The sequence below is a fragment of the Pinus tabuliformis genome, chromosome 1_2, assembly GCF_031772625.1.
Source record: "Pinus tabuliformis cultivar Carrire ecotype Pingquan chromosome 1_2, CPIR1, whole genome shotgun sequence".
NCBI lineage: Eukaryota > Viridiplantae > Streptophyta > Pinopsida > Pinales > Pinaceae > Pinus > Pinus tabuliformis.
In genome coordinates this window covers 848049520-848067013 of record NC_142298.1, presented here as the reverse complement: position 1 = coordinate 848067013, position 17494 = coordinate 848049520, and positions in this window count along the sequence as shown.

Below are 17494 nucleotides of genomic sequence, written 5' to 3'. Positions count from 1 at the left end.
GTGTTTGTACAAGTGAATCTCTTGATGGTGTTGATAGCTTGCTCGTTACCAATTGGTTTGTTTGGTTATCCTTGATTTATTGGATCTAGGATTATTGAGGCCTTGTGAGTGAATCATTTCTTGGGAGGACATCTGGCTAGCACTTTGTGTTGATGTCTAGGTCCCGAAGTTGAAAAATTTGGTGTTGATGATAGAGCTTTGTTTTTGGATACAAACCTAGATCTTTGGGTTGATGGTTAGCAAGTAAGCCTAATGGTACCTAAAGAAGTTGAAAGCTTGAGTCCATCTTAGTCCCACCTGGATAGATTTTCCTGGTCAGGAATCTAGTCCATGGCATTGCAATGCCTAAATTTTTGAGATACCAATGGATAGATTTCCCTGGTCAGGAATCTAGTTCATGGCATTGTGGTGCCTAAAATTCTTCATGGTTAATATAGTTGAGATCTTCCTTGTACTTCTATATGACGAATACATCCCTAGTTAAGAGGGAGCATTGGAAAATGTAACTAGGTTTGGTCTTCATTAAATGTATTTGAGTCATCTTGTAATGTACATGTTAGAAGATATAAAGAAAACCCAATAAGAAGTCAAGAACATCACAAGTAATTATCAAGTATACAAAAATATTTCTGTCTTTCTAATTTTCTAACAAAGTGAAGCAAATGCAAAAAATTACCATATTGTGGTTGAAGGTAAATTATTGATTATATTATTATATGTCGATGATTTAATTCTAACGGGTGATGAGAAGCTGGTCAAATCTTGCAAAGAGGATCTTGCAAGAGAATTCGAGATGAAGGACCTAAGACTCCTACATTATTTCCTTTTTATGGAAGTTTGGCAAGGAGATGGGGAACTGTTTGTCTCTCAGGGAAAGTATGCCAATGAGATACTGAAGAAGTTCCACATGGAGAGCAACAAAATTATGGAGAATCCTCTAGTAGGCAATTGGAGGAAGGAAGATGCTACTTCAGGTGAAGTAGTGGGGGCTACTATTTACAGGTAGTTTGTGGGTTCACTTATGTATTTGGTGAATACATGATTGGACATGTGTTTTGCAATTAACCATCTTATTCAAGCAATGGTTAAGCCAACTAAGTTGTAATGGAAGGCAACTAAAAATGTGTTGAGATACCTCAAAGGCACCACTCAGTTTGGTCTTTAGTACAAATGAATAGAGGGAGTGAAGCTTCAAGGCTTCATAGATGCAGATTAGGCAGGTAGTCCATCAGACAAGAAGAGCACATCAAGGGGAGTCTTCAGTATTGGGTCAACAATAGTTTCTTGGTACAGCAAGAAGCAGAGATTAGTTGCACTCAATTCAGCAGAAATAGAGTACATGGTTTCTAGTCAAGCATCTTGTGAGGCTATCTGGATGAGGAAGATCCTTGTTGGGTTATTTGGCTAGTAGATGGATCCTACAATGATTTGTTGTGAGAATCAGAGTTGTATCAAACTCTCTGAGAATCCAGTTTTTCATGATTAGTCCAAACATATCGACATCTGGTATCACCGTCTCAGAGATTGTGTGTAGAGGAGAATCATGTTGCAGGAAAAACTTTCTTGGTACAGCAGGAAGAAGAGATTAGTGGCACTCAGTTCAATAGAAGCAGAGTACATGGTTGCTAGTCAAGAAACTTGTGAGGCTATCTAGATGAGGAAGATCGTTGTTGGGTTATTTGTTCAACAGATGGATCCTATAGTGAATTACAGTGACAACCAGAGTTGTATGAAACTCTCTGAGAATCCAGTTTTTCATGATTAGTCCAAACATATTGACATCTGGTACCACCATCTCAGAGATTATTTGTAGAGGAGAATCATGTTGCTAGAGTACATTCCTACAGAGGAACATGATATAGACATCTTGACTAAGGCACTGTCAAGAGGAAATTCAATTTCCATAGAGGCGGGATTGGGGTATCTGATAATCCATTTATTGTTAAGAGGGAGTGTTGAAAAAGCAACAAGAAAAATCTTGATTTAATTTTACCTTGAATTAAATTAGGAGAAAAATTGTAATTCCACATCGCAAGACAACTTGTACGAGTTAAATAAGTTAATTTTACTTAGTTGGCCCAGTTAATTCGAGTTGAGGGTCTAACTTGAGTCATATAGAGCATATCTTACTTTATAGGAGCCCTAATTGAGTTTATTTTGAGTTGTAATTAATTAATTCAGTCTAACTAAGTTAAAGTCAGTTAAACTTTTTCCAACTGATGGAGGAACTAGTAGGAGGTCTAACATTGGAGTGTTTCTTCATGTGTTCAATCAGTTAACTAATGATTCAGTCATAAATAACTCATGCATGTCAGATCTGAGAGCTACCAAGTTGAGATTGGAGTTTCACAGTGTACTTTTAATTGTATAACCATCCAAATTGTACAGGTGGTGCATGCAGTCATTGAATTCCTATGATGGATTGTGCAATTCCAATTGAGGAATTTCTCTAATTAATAGGGGCTAATTCCCAAGGAAACAACGCAAGGAAATAGGGACTTGGGCAAGCAAAAAATTGGTTAAGTATTGGCCTAGGCTTGTTTAGAAAGAAGTGAGAAAGATAGAGATAATGCAAAGGTTTCTTGGGAGCCTTGAGAAAAACATTGTAATCTTCTCATATTTTCTGACTAATGAAATATACAGATAGCAGGGGTTTTTAGTTGTAGCTTTCCCCGGGAAATAATTGTCTAACGTGTTGATTGAATTCTTTCTCTTGTATGCTTAGTGATTTCTCGATCGATTAATTGTTTCTGTTGATGAGTAGAGTAGATTAAAGTCTTTTGTTTTAGAAAATTAGATAAGCAGTTTGAATCTACAAGGAATTTCTACAATTTCGTCAAAAAATATCCATTGAAATAGATTGAATCTACCATTGAAGAAAAGGAATCAGGTCCATTCGCATAACTATCACTTGGCCTCCAACCTAGTGTCTAATCTGTAAACTATACTTCCTCCACATATCGTTTGCTTACAACTAACCTTTATGATTAGTCACATATAGATACAAATTACCGATCACCAACACCAACACTAGTAGCATCTCTAACCAAAACTACTCTTTTAAAAGAATTATGTATTCTTCAATTCACTGAATAATATTGAAGGAAGTGTTTTATAATATCCATAGATACAATTTTTATAAATATGCTTGACACTAGTAATCATTACACAATGCATCAAAGTAGATGTCATTAAGCACTTAAGGGATAACGTGATTGTGTATTGATTTGCTGAAAGATATTAATAGGACTACTAAGCATTAATTAATTCTTCAATGCTAAGTGCGATTTGCAAGTTTTCGCATCTTCGTAAACATTACAGTCTCGATATAGTTTTTTCATATAATACACTTGTCCTTTTTCACATGCTTTAGTACTAAATGCTTCTAACAGTTTTTAAGTTACCTGTTATCATTACAATAATTAAATAATAAAACATGTTATAAACATTAATGTTAAGTTGCTCAACTAATGAGTACAATATGTGATATTAAGTTTGATATTATATATTGGCTATGAATTGCGAAGAAGTTGATTGTGCAACATCGTATGTTAGCTTTGAACTTTTCCGCACTCACTCTCCACACTCAAACAAAGTTACGCACTCATGCATGTGTTCCAAGAAAAAATCTACAATGCATTGTATGACAACACAAGAAAATAATTATTCTCTGCACTTCGGTAGAAAGATTTTACCATGCATAAAGTTTTGTGTAAACAGATTCATTGTACATAGAGCTTTCATTGTACAAAGTTTAGATCCCGCTCCATAAACTTCAACATGTGCTACACTTGCTAATAAAATTCGTAACTTATGGCTCTAATCCCTGACTCTATGCTTGCAAAGTCGCTCTAGCAATCTAAATATACCATCAATCTAATGCAGAGGGAAAACTAATCTTAAATTATTTTATATTTGAAACATTTACAAATTTACTTATGTGGGATATGTGCGAGAAAATGAAAGTGGATAAGGAACTTTATAACTTTAGTTCACAATCTAATGATATTTCACAATTGTCCATTACAATAAAATACACCATTCATTATGACAACACAACCTTTAATTAATTAAAGCACAATGAAAGGTTCCTCCGCACAATAGACTTCCTCCATAGTTCAGCACATGTGCCTAATTTCACAAAGATAAATATAAACAAAGCTTACAATGCTTATGCAGAAATTTTTGTGCTTCATAAACTTCAACTTCTGCCACACTTGCTAATAATGACATTAATGCTGACTACAAAACAATCAAGAAAATTGAAGACATTGGGGTGCAAAGGGAGAAATAATCTTAAGCTATTTTTCATTTAATTTTTTTTACAGATTTAGCTATGCGTGGTATTTGCGAGAAAACATAAGATGCAGAAGGAAATTTAAGACTTTAATTCGTAATCTAATGATATTTCACATTTTCCAGTTACATAAAAGTGCATCTTTCATTATGAGAGCACAACATTTAATCAATTAATTAGTGAAGCCTTTAGTGTAGAGCGTAGAATCCTGCACAATGAAAGCTTGAAAGTTTCCTCCGCGGGATGGGCTTCCTCCAAACTCGCACACATATGCCTAAATTCACAAAAATAACCATCAACAAAACTTACAATGCTTATTCGAAGAGTTTTATGCGAAAAGATTTCATTGTGCAGAGAGCTTTCATTGTACAAAATTTTGTTTGCACTCCGCACAACCTTGCTCAATTAACTAGAGATATTTGGAATACCAAGATATGCATTATTTATAATTAAAATATTACCAAAAATATCATATGGGTCCACTGCTTCCCTTAAGGTTATTACGAATGGTAGATATGGATTATCTAATACTAAAATATTAGCAATAAAATCTTTTAGTGCGGAATGAAGATCCACACAATGAAAGGTTGAAAGCTTCCTCCACACTTCCGCACATGTGCCTATTTTCACAAAGATAACCATAAACAAAAATTCTTCTCAATAATGCGAGAACTGATATGATTGCAAGTTCTTCGCATATTAGGCCCCGGGGGCGTATGTTTCCTTGTGTGGCTATATGCAGGAGAACGATCCAAGACTTTCAAAACAATTCGAATTTGAGAGGTGAGAAACCATATTGGCCAATCGACATTTTGCCTCTGTTTCTCTAGTTGGAAAAAGAGAATCACATTCACGTATTATAATTACATTGGTATAAAAACAAATCATGCATGTATCAAAACTTCAATGAGCATGTAAACGCCTACCCTTGGGACTTCTATCGTGCCTTGTCAAAGTGCGGAGGCTTATGTTCCTTGCTCCACACACCATCCCTCCGCACATATTTGAAAGCATTACAACCCAACTTAGACATAATTGTAACAATGGTTATTTAATAATGTTAAATATAATATTGTTATATATAACATGTTTTTATTAAAATAATAAACATACAAATCTCTTTTTATCTATTATTTAAGAATGTATTTCACAAGGAATGCTTCCTCCCCACAACATCTAGGACCCACATCAATTAATAATAGCTTCGAATGTCAATCACTAACTAAGAGGTGTTATTGAGTATAGAGGTAATTGTGCAGATGGAGTGTGTGCGGAAGAAGTTGTGTAGAGGAAGCCTATGCAGAGAACATATGCATGTGCGGAGCTCTGCAAAAGTAGTCGTTTAGATGAAGCATGTGCGGAGAATTTTCACTCTGCAAAAAACTTTGTGCAAGGAGAAACAATTAATTAGCGATAAAGGCAAAAACCATGTTACATCACAACTATTAATCTTATTCTTATTTCTTTTATTATTTTTACCTATTTTAATTTCCCTAATTTTCTTTATTTCAATTTATTTGGTAATTTATGACTTCTCATTTAAAAATTGTCTCCGCAATGCATTATTATTACTTTAAATTACTTCAAGCCTAAGATTTCTACTCCCTTAAGCTTAGTGATTTCCATATGATAAACGTTGATTTTCATTATTTAAATCTTAATTTTTGTCTTCTATTTTACTTTTATATTTGGGAAATATCCTAGCTTTATAATATTATTTTAAATTTCATAAATATTATATTTGGGAAATATCCTAGCTTTATAATAATATTTAAATTTAAAAATTAATTATTTTATTTTTATTTTTATTTTAATTCTATTTTAATTTTTTTTATTATTATTTTAAGGTTTTTATTTATATTAAGTAATTTTACTTATTGTAATGTTGAGAACTTCTCTCTCATTTAATATGGAAGAGATGTTGTAAAGTTATGTAAATATTTTGACTTCGTCAAATTACAAAAAATAAAAACAAAAATAAAATACAATTAAAAAATAAATAAAATTAACAAATTATAATTATTAATTAAAACATTTTTACTATGTCAAAATAGATAAAAATAAAAATAATAAGACAATAAAATAAAATTATAATTATAATTGTTAATTATTAATTATTAATAATTAAACCAATTTAGATCTATCTTAACTCCATATCTACCAAACATATAGAGGGATCAAATCTATTGAAGTGCGAAATTCTTTCAGAGAAAAAAGGTATTTGATCCATCTGGTAGATTCAAAATTAAGATGGATCTAAGCTAGTTATTCTAATCTTAATCACCTTTAGTATATTAAATAAATATAATTTTATTATATTTTGTAATCTTAAATTTTAATAGTTTTCTATTTAAATAGATTAATTTTAATATATATTTTTCTCATATCTATCTTTATAATCTTACTTTCCAACCTGTATCTATATAATTAATAATTATCTTAATTTCAAATGTACATTTATATATTCAATAATTATCGTAATTTCCAACATCTATATATATATTTAATAATAATCTTAATTTCTAGTGTATACATGTTGTAGTGGCTACAACCACCCTCCAAAATTTTGCCTTAGCCTGTTTTGGAGCCTCCATACCAACCTTCACAGCAACTTGCCTTGCTTTGTCAAGTCTTCAAGCTTCAGTGTCTTTTTTGCTCAAAGGCAACCTGTCAATCATAGTTTGATCTTTTCCCTTCACAAGCTGCTCACCCAAACTTGGTCCAGCTGTAGGTTGAGTAGCTTCCCCTTGAAAATTGCACATTTTTGGAGGCCAACCAGCCTTCTCTCCAAAAATTGCGCAATCCTCTCTAATCTGTTGAGCTCCAGGATTGCGCAATCCTGCCAGCCAACCCTCCCAGTAGGATTTGCGCAAATTTTCCCAGCAGTAGGCTGTTCAACCCAGGATTTGCGCAAATCTAGGCATCAGTCAGCTGCTCAGCCCAGAAATAACGCAAATTTCCTGGGCAGCCAACCCAACTCCCAGCCAGAAATGCGCATTTTTATCCAGCAGTCAAGCAGTCCCTTGCATGTGCAACTAAGTTGACCGATTCCCTCCAGGACTGAGCAAAACAGACTTGCATGCATGGGTTATTTCTCCCAAGGCAGCATGCAAAGGCATCCCTTGTTTCAGGGATCTATGTTTAGCAGTTGGAGGTTACATGCAAGGAACAATTTAGAAACCTCCCTCTAAGTGTCGCTTCCCCTAGATTTGTGGCATGTGTGTCACAACCTCGATGTTATCAAAACTCATCAACCAGACGTTGCAGAGCTCATTCCTCACATCAACCTTGTAGCTCTGACATCCCACATCACATCTAGGAGCAGTTGGCACATTCAACTCAGTTGTTTTAGGGTAAACTCGCTTCCCAAGCCTTGTGTTGCATTTCTGTTTCTTTTTGTGTATTCACTTGTGTGAGTGTTGTTTGTTTGATTTCTTTGAACACTTGATATCGTTTACATTTATTCTAGCTTGTCCTAGGTCTGTTTCAATTTTCGTTACTATCTCACTGTTGTTGCATGCATGAAACCGTTTTGCACAGACATTCACCCAACCAGCGAATGGCCTCACCCACATGAATGTTGATCTGTTTGTTGAATCTTCCATTCATGTTTTGCATGCATTGTTTATCACTTCTGCTATCACTTAGTGTCGACATGCATTCACTGACTTACTTGCTTTCAGTTGCCTATCGGCGAGTCGGACCAACCTTGGCACAGGCTCTGCTTTCACCAAGGCTGCATTGCACAATCTGGGAAATGAAGGCTCACCTTCCTCTCCATATTTGCACATTCCTACCCAACACTGGCCTCCAAGACTGTTTTGCACATTTCTGGAGGACAATGGCTGCTTGGCTCAAGAAATTGCACAAATCTATCCCTGGGCCAACAGTCCTTGCCAAATGGAATTACACAATGCACAATCCTAGCAGTCAGCAACCAGAATGGACTATGCATTGTGCAGTTACAGCGGTCATTCAGTCTCTCAATAGCTCGGACTGTGCCTTGTGCAGTCTTGGCAGTGGATCTCCCAACTGCCCGGCTGAAATTGCACAACCTTCATGATCATTCACCTAGGTATGTTGCAAGTCATTTCTCATGTTCATTCTAGTTTTCGACTAACAGATTGCTTGCTATGAGTGTTACCATGTCTCCAAGTATCACATGTGTCCATCTACGTCTCAGCAGTATAAGTACAATGGCTTCCAGGAGAGCAGAGACGAAGACATTGTTCAGAGCATGCTTAGGGATGCAGTCGATCAAGTGTCTATGAGCTTGCCTACTCACGAAGACATCAAGTTGTTTGTGGACAAGGACATCAAGCAGCAGCATCACAGCAAGAAGCATCATGAACAACAGCTGAAGGCAACATACCGAATGTAGTGAATGCAACGAATGAAGCGAACGTGACAAATTGAAGAGGAAGGTTGTTAACAACATAGATGAGGAGAAAGTTGCAAGATCAAGCAGATCCACTGATAATGAAAGAAACTTTGGAGGCTTAGGCTATGAAGTGACGGCGCGACATGAAGATCGTGTGAAGGAAGAAGATGGAACAAAGAAGGAGTTGCATGTGCTGAAGTAGCAACCCAGGAAGAACATGAAGTTGCACAGACAATCCAATGAGTTGCATCGGGAACAAAACAGCTATGGGCACAACATGCACTTGTTGGTAGGCAAAAATTCCCCATTTTTATCCCCTTCCTATCACAAAACCACAACCATTAACTTCTGTTTTTCTACATAAACCTCCTCGTTCCTGCACTAGTCCAAGAATATTGTATATTCCTACATAAACTTCATATTTCATGTTTAAGGTTTATTAAGTGCTTAATTAATCATTTTAAGTAGAGTTTGTGCCATTAAATATTTATTGTAACTTATATTTACTTTCCTAAAGTATTTGATAAAGCTAAAGTATTAATCGTTATGTTAGCTTGATCTAGTGCATGAAGATTCTTGCACCGCCAGCAACTATCCGTTTCGTGATCTCCGTAACAGTCGATCACTCCACACAGGCATCTTGGCCCACGTCATCCAGTTCAGTTGCAGTTATCTGGAGTTGAAATTAAAGCGGAGGACAATCAGGGATATGGCTGAAGATCAGTCTATGGCCACGAATAGTTCGCACTCTATTATAGCCATCGGCTTAAGTTGTAATTTTTTTGTCGCCCTCATTATGGGTTGGACTTGAACTCTCATGTAAATTTGCTTATCGAAATTAATGTAAGGAGTTGTACCATGCCTTTTTCATTCTGTGTGTAATTCTTCATTGATGTATCGATAACGTGCTATATTTCGTTTCCTAAAACGGGAAATGAGTTAGTTGGCTAGGGCCCAACGAACCTAGCTTGTTTACCCTCTTACTTGTTATCTTAAAAGATGTGTTAACTTTATTCATTTACAGTAGTGTGATTTGAATCTTGAATTTTGTGCTTGCCTATGAATTCTGATTTATTCCATTAAATAGTCAAGTGTGAACAGATCCATTGTGTGGAAGTTAAATTAAATTGTTTCATATAATTTCTTTGTTGGTTTTCTTTCACTTGGATCATGCAGATGAGATCCTTCCTGCACTAATGCATGCAAGAACTTTCACTCTAGTTTACTAGTTCGTTTATAGGGAATGTTTCATTCTTTTCCTTTTACATGATTTAATCTATTTCTACAAAGCAAGTGTTTGTCTCTAATACTGAAAGTCGAATCCATAAAGATCAAAGATAACTTCAGGAAATAAAAGAGAATGTTGTTGCATATCTCGATTTGTATTTGCACTTCACAATTGAAGGAAAAAGACTAGAAGTAATCTGGAATATTACAGTGAACCGTTTCAAGTTATATTTGTTTACATGCAAAACTCCTTTGACTGAAGAAAGTTTGCTTTACTTTCGAAGATTCTTTTTATCTTAAGAGTTTCTTTCTATTTGTAAGACTCAGTCGATTAAAGCATTCTCATCATGTGCAATATTATTTCAGATTCTACTCGCACTTGCAATTCCTTTCATAGTTAACATGCTCTTTTATCTTCCCAAAAGCAACTTCGAATATTTGGTGTAGGAAACTTTGTTCTGGTATGAGGACCAGTGTCTTGCTACAGGAACAAGAGTGCTCCAAGTCTTGAAGCTTAGAGCCCCTATAGAAAATATAAGTCTTAAGTATAATTACAAGTTATACTTCTCACATAAGTTTTGTACCTACACTAGTGAAAGAAGATTGCAAGAGTACAGGAACAACCTCTTAGTGTGAGAAGGAAAATCAATGAGAAGGAAGATCTTTTCAAGGGCCCACTTGTTAAACTGCCAACACATGTATTGAGGATAGACATAGAGTTTCACTTCACTGATTAAGATAGTTTACAATAGTGTGAAATTTCCTTTATTTGGTTTCTTCGAAATGCATTCTTTTACATTCTTTAATTCTACAAAGTTTCAATTGAGAAGTAAGAATAGGAATAGGAAAAGTTCATACCACTTCTAGCATTACCTGTGCTTTGTCTCTAAGTTTACGAAACCCCCGGGTTGATAATTAAGTGTTGAAGGAGCTTGCTTAATTGCAATTCCTGCACCCAACAACACTCACGGATGAAACTGCGCCAATACAAGTTAAGGATCAATCCTAGTAGTTGACACAAAGCAAACATGGTGAGCAGTGTTGCTGATCGCATGCAAAGGATCCAACAACATGCATGTTGTTGAGCATACGCATGCAATCCAACCCATTCAGCACACTCACCAAGGCAAAGACAAGAAGCAATTCCAACTGGGGTTGAACATGAACTTCGGCAAGTTGATGTGCATAGACACTATGCATCAACACAGACACTATGCATCAGTGTGTTGCACAGACACTATGCATCAGTGTGTTGCCAGTTCAACCGTACCTAAGAAGACCATGTGCATGTTAGCAGACGAGTTGGATGAAGGGGCCGAACCAATGCACTGGTTGCAACATAAGCAAGAGTTCGCTTCAGCAAGATGTCACCATGAGGTACATGCACACCATCATGGACAACCAAGCCTGGCTTCATCTCACTAGCTTCGTCATCACAAACATGTCAAAGATTTGTTCTCACCATAATGGACCGAGTGCCAGTGATGTCTTGCAAGGCTTTCTCAAGCCATGTTGTCTCACATGAGTAAATGTGCATTGTAATGTTGATTCATGTTAAGTGTAAGTCAAGTGTCCACAGTTGGATGTAACAGTCATAGAGTAGGTGAAGAGTCATGAGGGTAGTTGAACTGTCACAAAGGGGAATGTCAAGGGTCATCCCACCCCTTGCTATAAGTAGTCCATCATAACTCATTGTAAGGGCTTTTGGTCAGCGAAGCTTCTACTAAGACTATCTTGAAGAAGGCTTGGATAGTATTGTAATGCGCCTTAGCTTCTCCACTGCACAAAGCTAGTACATATCTTTGGAGGAGAAGGCAGATGTGGCTGTAACGTTCCACTAATGGGGCTAGCAGGTTTACATGGTGTATTGTATGATTGTGACTTACACTTCATTAATAATAAGAGCCAGCACATTTTCATGCATATGTTGTTATTTTACTTGGATTGTTTCAGTTGCCTTAATGATATATGTTGTTTAACTTACGTACTTATATATGAACTAATTTGTATGCAATTATATGAATCTTATTGTTAATGTGTTGCATATGTTGTTAATGTTGTCACCATCCGTGTCCACTGCTTTGTCGAACATCAAATAGACCTTTCTCATGAACCTTGCTATATCAACCATCTCACTCATCTCGAACTAATCCATGTTTGTTGTTCATGTTATCTTACCTTGTTGTTGTGACTATCACATCCGAGTGCACTGCTCTGCCGGAAGTTGTGCATGTCCTTTGTGTGGTGTGTTCCTAGCTGAGTTGGGATTGATCCATTTCAACTTGGAACTCACCTTCACCTTCCTCTCCCTTTGAAGTGTTGGAACCTCTTGTACACATTCCTTGACTCTCTGCATCAGTCACACCCTTGCTACTGACAAAGTTATCTTACTTGTCTCTCTGCGACATCGCAGTCAAAGCATTACCTTACAATCCACTGTTGGGACTCCTACACCAAATGGTCTGAGGTCTAATTGGGACTTCTTACCGGGGAGATCCCCTTGACATGTTGGTGGGTCCAACACCGTCAACATTTCTGGCGCTAGAAGGAGGGCCTGATGACAAGTAGTGTCCTCTCATCCAGTTTTGAACCTTTGCATATCTTTCATGGAGTCTTGCATTCTTCTTCCCCCGAGGTGTTTTTCAAATCGTGAAGATGTCTCCATCTCGGGGAAACTTTTCAATCTCTTGTCCACTCACACGTATGATGGTGAAGGTGAAGTGGCCTAGCCTAAGCACTTACATAAATTTCTTTCCATGATTCATGAGGAAGATGAGTTTACTGACAAACAGGCTAGTTTGCTGCTTGCATTCACACTTCGCAAATCTCCATTTCATTGGGTGCTCAGCCTATCGGCTGACACCGTGCACTCATTTGAGCACTTATGTGATCTTATTGAAGACACGTTCTATCATTTTGATCCAGACCATCTTGAACAGAAACTGTTACAGTAATGGAGGGCTCCGCATTAATCCGTCATTGATTTTTGGCAGCGCTTCCGTAACTTTCAATTTCAAGCTCTGAGGAGCCAGATGAAGTTTGCTTATCTTTGGGACCAGTTCAAGTACTGACTTAAGAAATTTGTCCGTCCCAAGAGGAATCTTGATGTCAAGCCTCGCTCAGCCTTCTTTGCTGATGGATCAAGCCCTCTCATTCAATAGTTCCACCATCGCCCAATGATGCTGAGGATCATGTTTATACACTTGTTCAACCTTCACACCCTCCCAACATCACTCCACTCAATTTTCGCACAGATTTGGTTATGAGTCCTTCGAGTTCTCACATGCATTCTTTTTTTCGACCTCCATCTTCACACTCAAGTGTTCCTCCAGATGATGTTGTCTTGTGTTCATCCATTCCAAACTCTTCACTTGTTGTGAACAAGGAACAACCCATTGACGGAGTTGGTGTTGCACAACCAACATGCGCTATCATTCATGGAGAGTATGAGTGGGAGCTTGAACATCAACACTCAGCAGAGGATGACTCCCTTCCGTCTGAGCCCCCTCTGTTCTTTCCTAGCCTCTTTGGTGAACCTACCATCCATGATTTTGCATGTGTGTCTTTGTCCACGAATGTACCCATTTTTGATCACTCACAGGACTCACCGGATGCTAGTCCATCATTCGACAACAGAGAGGATAAGTTATTCATTGAAGATCCACTTGATCCTTCATCTATCTTTTCCGGAAATACAAAGGATGATTTCATTCGCTTTTCATCTACCCCTCTATTTGATTCATCTGATCATGAGGATGCTGAAGAATTCATTGATTTTTTTTATCGTGGCATTCATGATCCATTTGCTTCTATTTTTTATCATGATCACAAATCTATCACAGTTGATCTTTCGAAGTCACCACTTTATGATGATCTACCTGATGACGAAGATGAGACACCCAAGACTGTCGAAGCACTTCAGCCAGAGCTGATGGTTATGTCAGGTCCTTGCTCTCTTGGGGTTAGTCTCACTTCCGATCATGAAACTGTTCAATCACCCAAGCCTCCTCATCACTCATCTGTATACATTGAAGATCCATCTCACACATAGATCACACTTCCTCCACTTGAACTACACGATCCCATTGCCCATGCATTGGAGGAATATTACATTGCAAGCATTGGTGCGCGACACAAGTTATCTTTGTTTCTTTCGTTTGCTTGCATGTCACATTCAAGAGTGTTCTTTTTCTTCAAAGTTACCCGTAGTGTCATACAGCACCACGATAAGTTCACAGACTACCCATCATGCACATGCACTCACTTATGTCCCGTGGGCACTTTGAAACATGAAGTGTGGTTGTCTTCACTAGTCTTCACTATTATATCTTTCTTGTTTTCTCGTCCGCACAACTGGATTACTCGCGGACCAAGCCTTCACCTACATGGGTCTACCAATGCACCAGTGGCTGCATTGGAAGTATCACTTCACATGATCAGGCCCATGCACCATTAGTGTAGGAGTAGGATTAGTGTTTGCTTTTAGCTATTTGCTTGCATGCTTGTTTTCTTTCATGCTTCGATTGCTTGATTGTTTGCTTGCTTTGCTCTCATTTTTGCTTTGCTTTGTTGTTAGTTCATTCGTTTGTTTCATTCGTAGGTCAGTTCACATGAAAGCATGTGTGACTCATGAAATGAGCTGGGTAAAGTACAAGAGAGTTTGTACAGCTACCGCTACTTGGTTATCTATCATCTTGCCTCAGTATGATGAACTTGTTACTATTAGTCCATGATACGTCAAAGGAAAATACGTATTGTTCAAAGTGAACCTTGGTGTAAGCACAACACTTGCACGCTAACTAGTGTCACCTTCTCTAGTCGATTATTTTTTTGGGTTAACCCTTTTCAGCTCAGTCCAGTAGAATAACATGAGGGGGGGAAATCTTGATAGGCATGTCAGAGATACATTAAACTACTTCTCTGTTGGAACAACCTCTTCTGCTCTCAATAAGTCGAGATCCCTCATCCACCTCTAAAATGAATAAGTGATATGCACAGTGAAAATGAAAAGTGAAAAATGAAAAAAATGAAAAGTCAAAAAATTCAAATGTAAAATGAATAAGGTGAAAGAAGAGAAAGGCTTCCTACACAAGGAGGTGATGCAAGTAACTCCGCCAGGGTACTTACTAGGCTCGCTACCAGCGGAGCCATGCTTGTGTTCCTATGTGACTCCAACCGGGTACTGTCCAGGCTTGTTGGTAGTGGAGCAACACCAGAAATGAAACTTAGACTCTGACAACTATACTGCTTGCGCACTTATATACCCCTCAACCCCAATCGAAACAACTATGTTGTCTTGGCTTGGAATGTGTGTCAATTGACCAAGATTCTGGTAGATGCTACAACTTACAATCAAGCTAGTGTGAATCCAAGACGAGTTGAGAGTTGAACAATACTTCCGGAGGTGTTAGACTTTCTTTTCATGAACAAGGTCCATTGAGAGAGTTGGAGTTCTACCAGTGTGTCGCCAAGTGTTGCAGTGACTACAACCACCCTCCAAAATTTTGCCTTAGCCTGTTTTGGAGCCTCCCTACCAACCTTCACAGCAGCTTTCTTGCTTCATCAAGTCCTCAAGCTTCAATTTCTTTCTTACTCACAGGCAACCTGTCGATCACAGTTTAATATTTTCCCTTCACAGGCTGCTCACCCGAACTTGGTCCAACTGCAGGCTGAGCAGCTTCCCCTTGAAAATTGCGCATTTTTGGAGGGAAACCAGCCTTCCCTCCAGAAATTGTGCAATCCTCTCTTACAGCCTGCTGGGCTCCAGGATTGCGCAATCTTGCCAGCCAACTCTCCCAACAAGATTTGTGCAAATTTTCCCAGCAGCAGGCTATTCAGCCCAGGATTTGCGCAAATCTGGGCAACAGTCAACTACTGAACCCAGAAATTATGCAAATTTCCTGGTCAGCCAGCCCAGCTCCCAGCCAAAAATGCGCATTTTTCTCCAATAGTCAAGTAGTCCCTTGCATGTGCAACTGAGTTGATCGATTCCCTCTGGGATTGAGCAAAACAGACTTGCATGCATGGGTTATTTCTCCTAAGGTAGCATGCAAAGGCATCCCTTGTTTCAGGGATCTATGTTTAGTAGTTGGAGGTTACATGCAAGGAACAATTCAAAAACCTCCCTCCAAGTGTCGCTTCCCCTATATTTGTGGCATGCGCGTCACAACCTCGATGTTATCAAAACTCATCAACCGGACACTACAGAGCTCATTCCTCACATCAACCTTGTATCTCTGACATCCCACATCACATCTAAGAGCAGTCAGCACATTCAGCTCAGCTTTTTTGGGATAAGCTCGCTTCCCATGCCTTGTGCTGCATTTCTGTCGCTTTTTGTGTATTCGCTTGTGTGAGTGTTGTTTGTTTGATTTCTTTGAAAGCCTGCTATCATTTATGTATTCTAGCTTGTCCTAGCTATGTTTCAATTTTCATTTCTATCTCAATGTTGCTTGCATGAAACTGTTTTGCACGGACGTTCGCCCAATTAGCGAACGACCTCACCCACATGCATGTTGATATGTTTTCTGAATCTTCCATTCATGTTTTGCATGCATTGTTTATCACTTCTGTTATCACTTAGTGTCGCCATGCATTCACTAACTTACTTGCTTTCAGTTACCCGTCGACGAGTCGTGCCAACCTTGGCCTGGGCTCTGCATTCACCAAGGCTGCATTGTGCAATTTGGGAAAGGAAGGCTCACCTTCCTCTCCAAATTTGCTCATTCCTACCCGACGCTGGCCTCCAGGACTGTTTTGCGCATTTTTGGAGGATAGTGGCTGCTTGGCTCAAGAAATTGCATAAATTTGTCGCTCAGCCAATAGTCCTTCCCAGCTGGAATTATGAAATGCGCATTCCCAACAGTCAGCAGCCAAACTAGGCTATGCATTGCGCAGTTCCAACAGTCAGTTAGTCTCTTAGTAGCCCAGATTGTGCCTTGTGCAGTATTGGCAGTCAATCTCCCAACCTCCCGACTGAAATTATGCAACCTTCATGATCATTCACCCAAGTATGTTGCAAGTCAGTTCTCATGTTCATTCTAGTTTTTGACTGATAGATTGCTATAAGTGTTGCCATGTCTCCAGGTAACGCAGGTGTTCATCTGCCTCTTAGCAGTACAGGTACAATGGTGTCGAGGAGAGTAGAGACGAAGACATCGTTCAGAGCACGCTTGGGGATGCAGTCGATCAAGTGTCTATGAGCGTGCCTACTCATGAAGACATCAAGTTGTTCATGGACAAGGACATCAAGCAGCAGCATCACATCGAGCAACATCATGAACAATAGCTGAAGCCATCATACCGAATGTAGCGAATGTAGAGAATGCAAGAGGAAGGTTGTTGACAACATAGAGGCGGAGCAAAGTTTCAAGATCAAGCAGATCCACTGATAATGAAAGCAACTTTGGAGACTCAAGCTATGAAGTGATGACGTAACATGAAGATCGCGCGAAGGCAGAAGATGGAACAAAGAAGGAGTTGCATGTGCTGAAGCAGCAACTCAAGAAGAACATGAAGCTGCACAGACAGTCCAATGAGTTGCATTTGGAATAGGAACAAAAGTGGGCACAATATGCACTCACGGATGA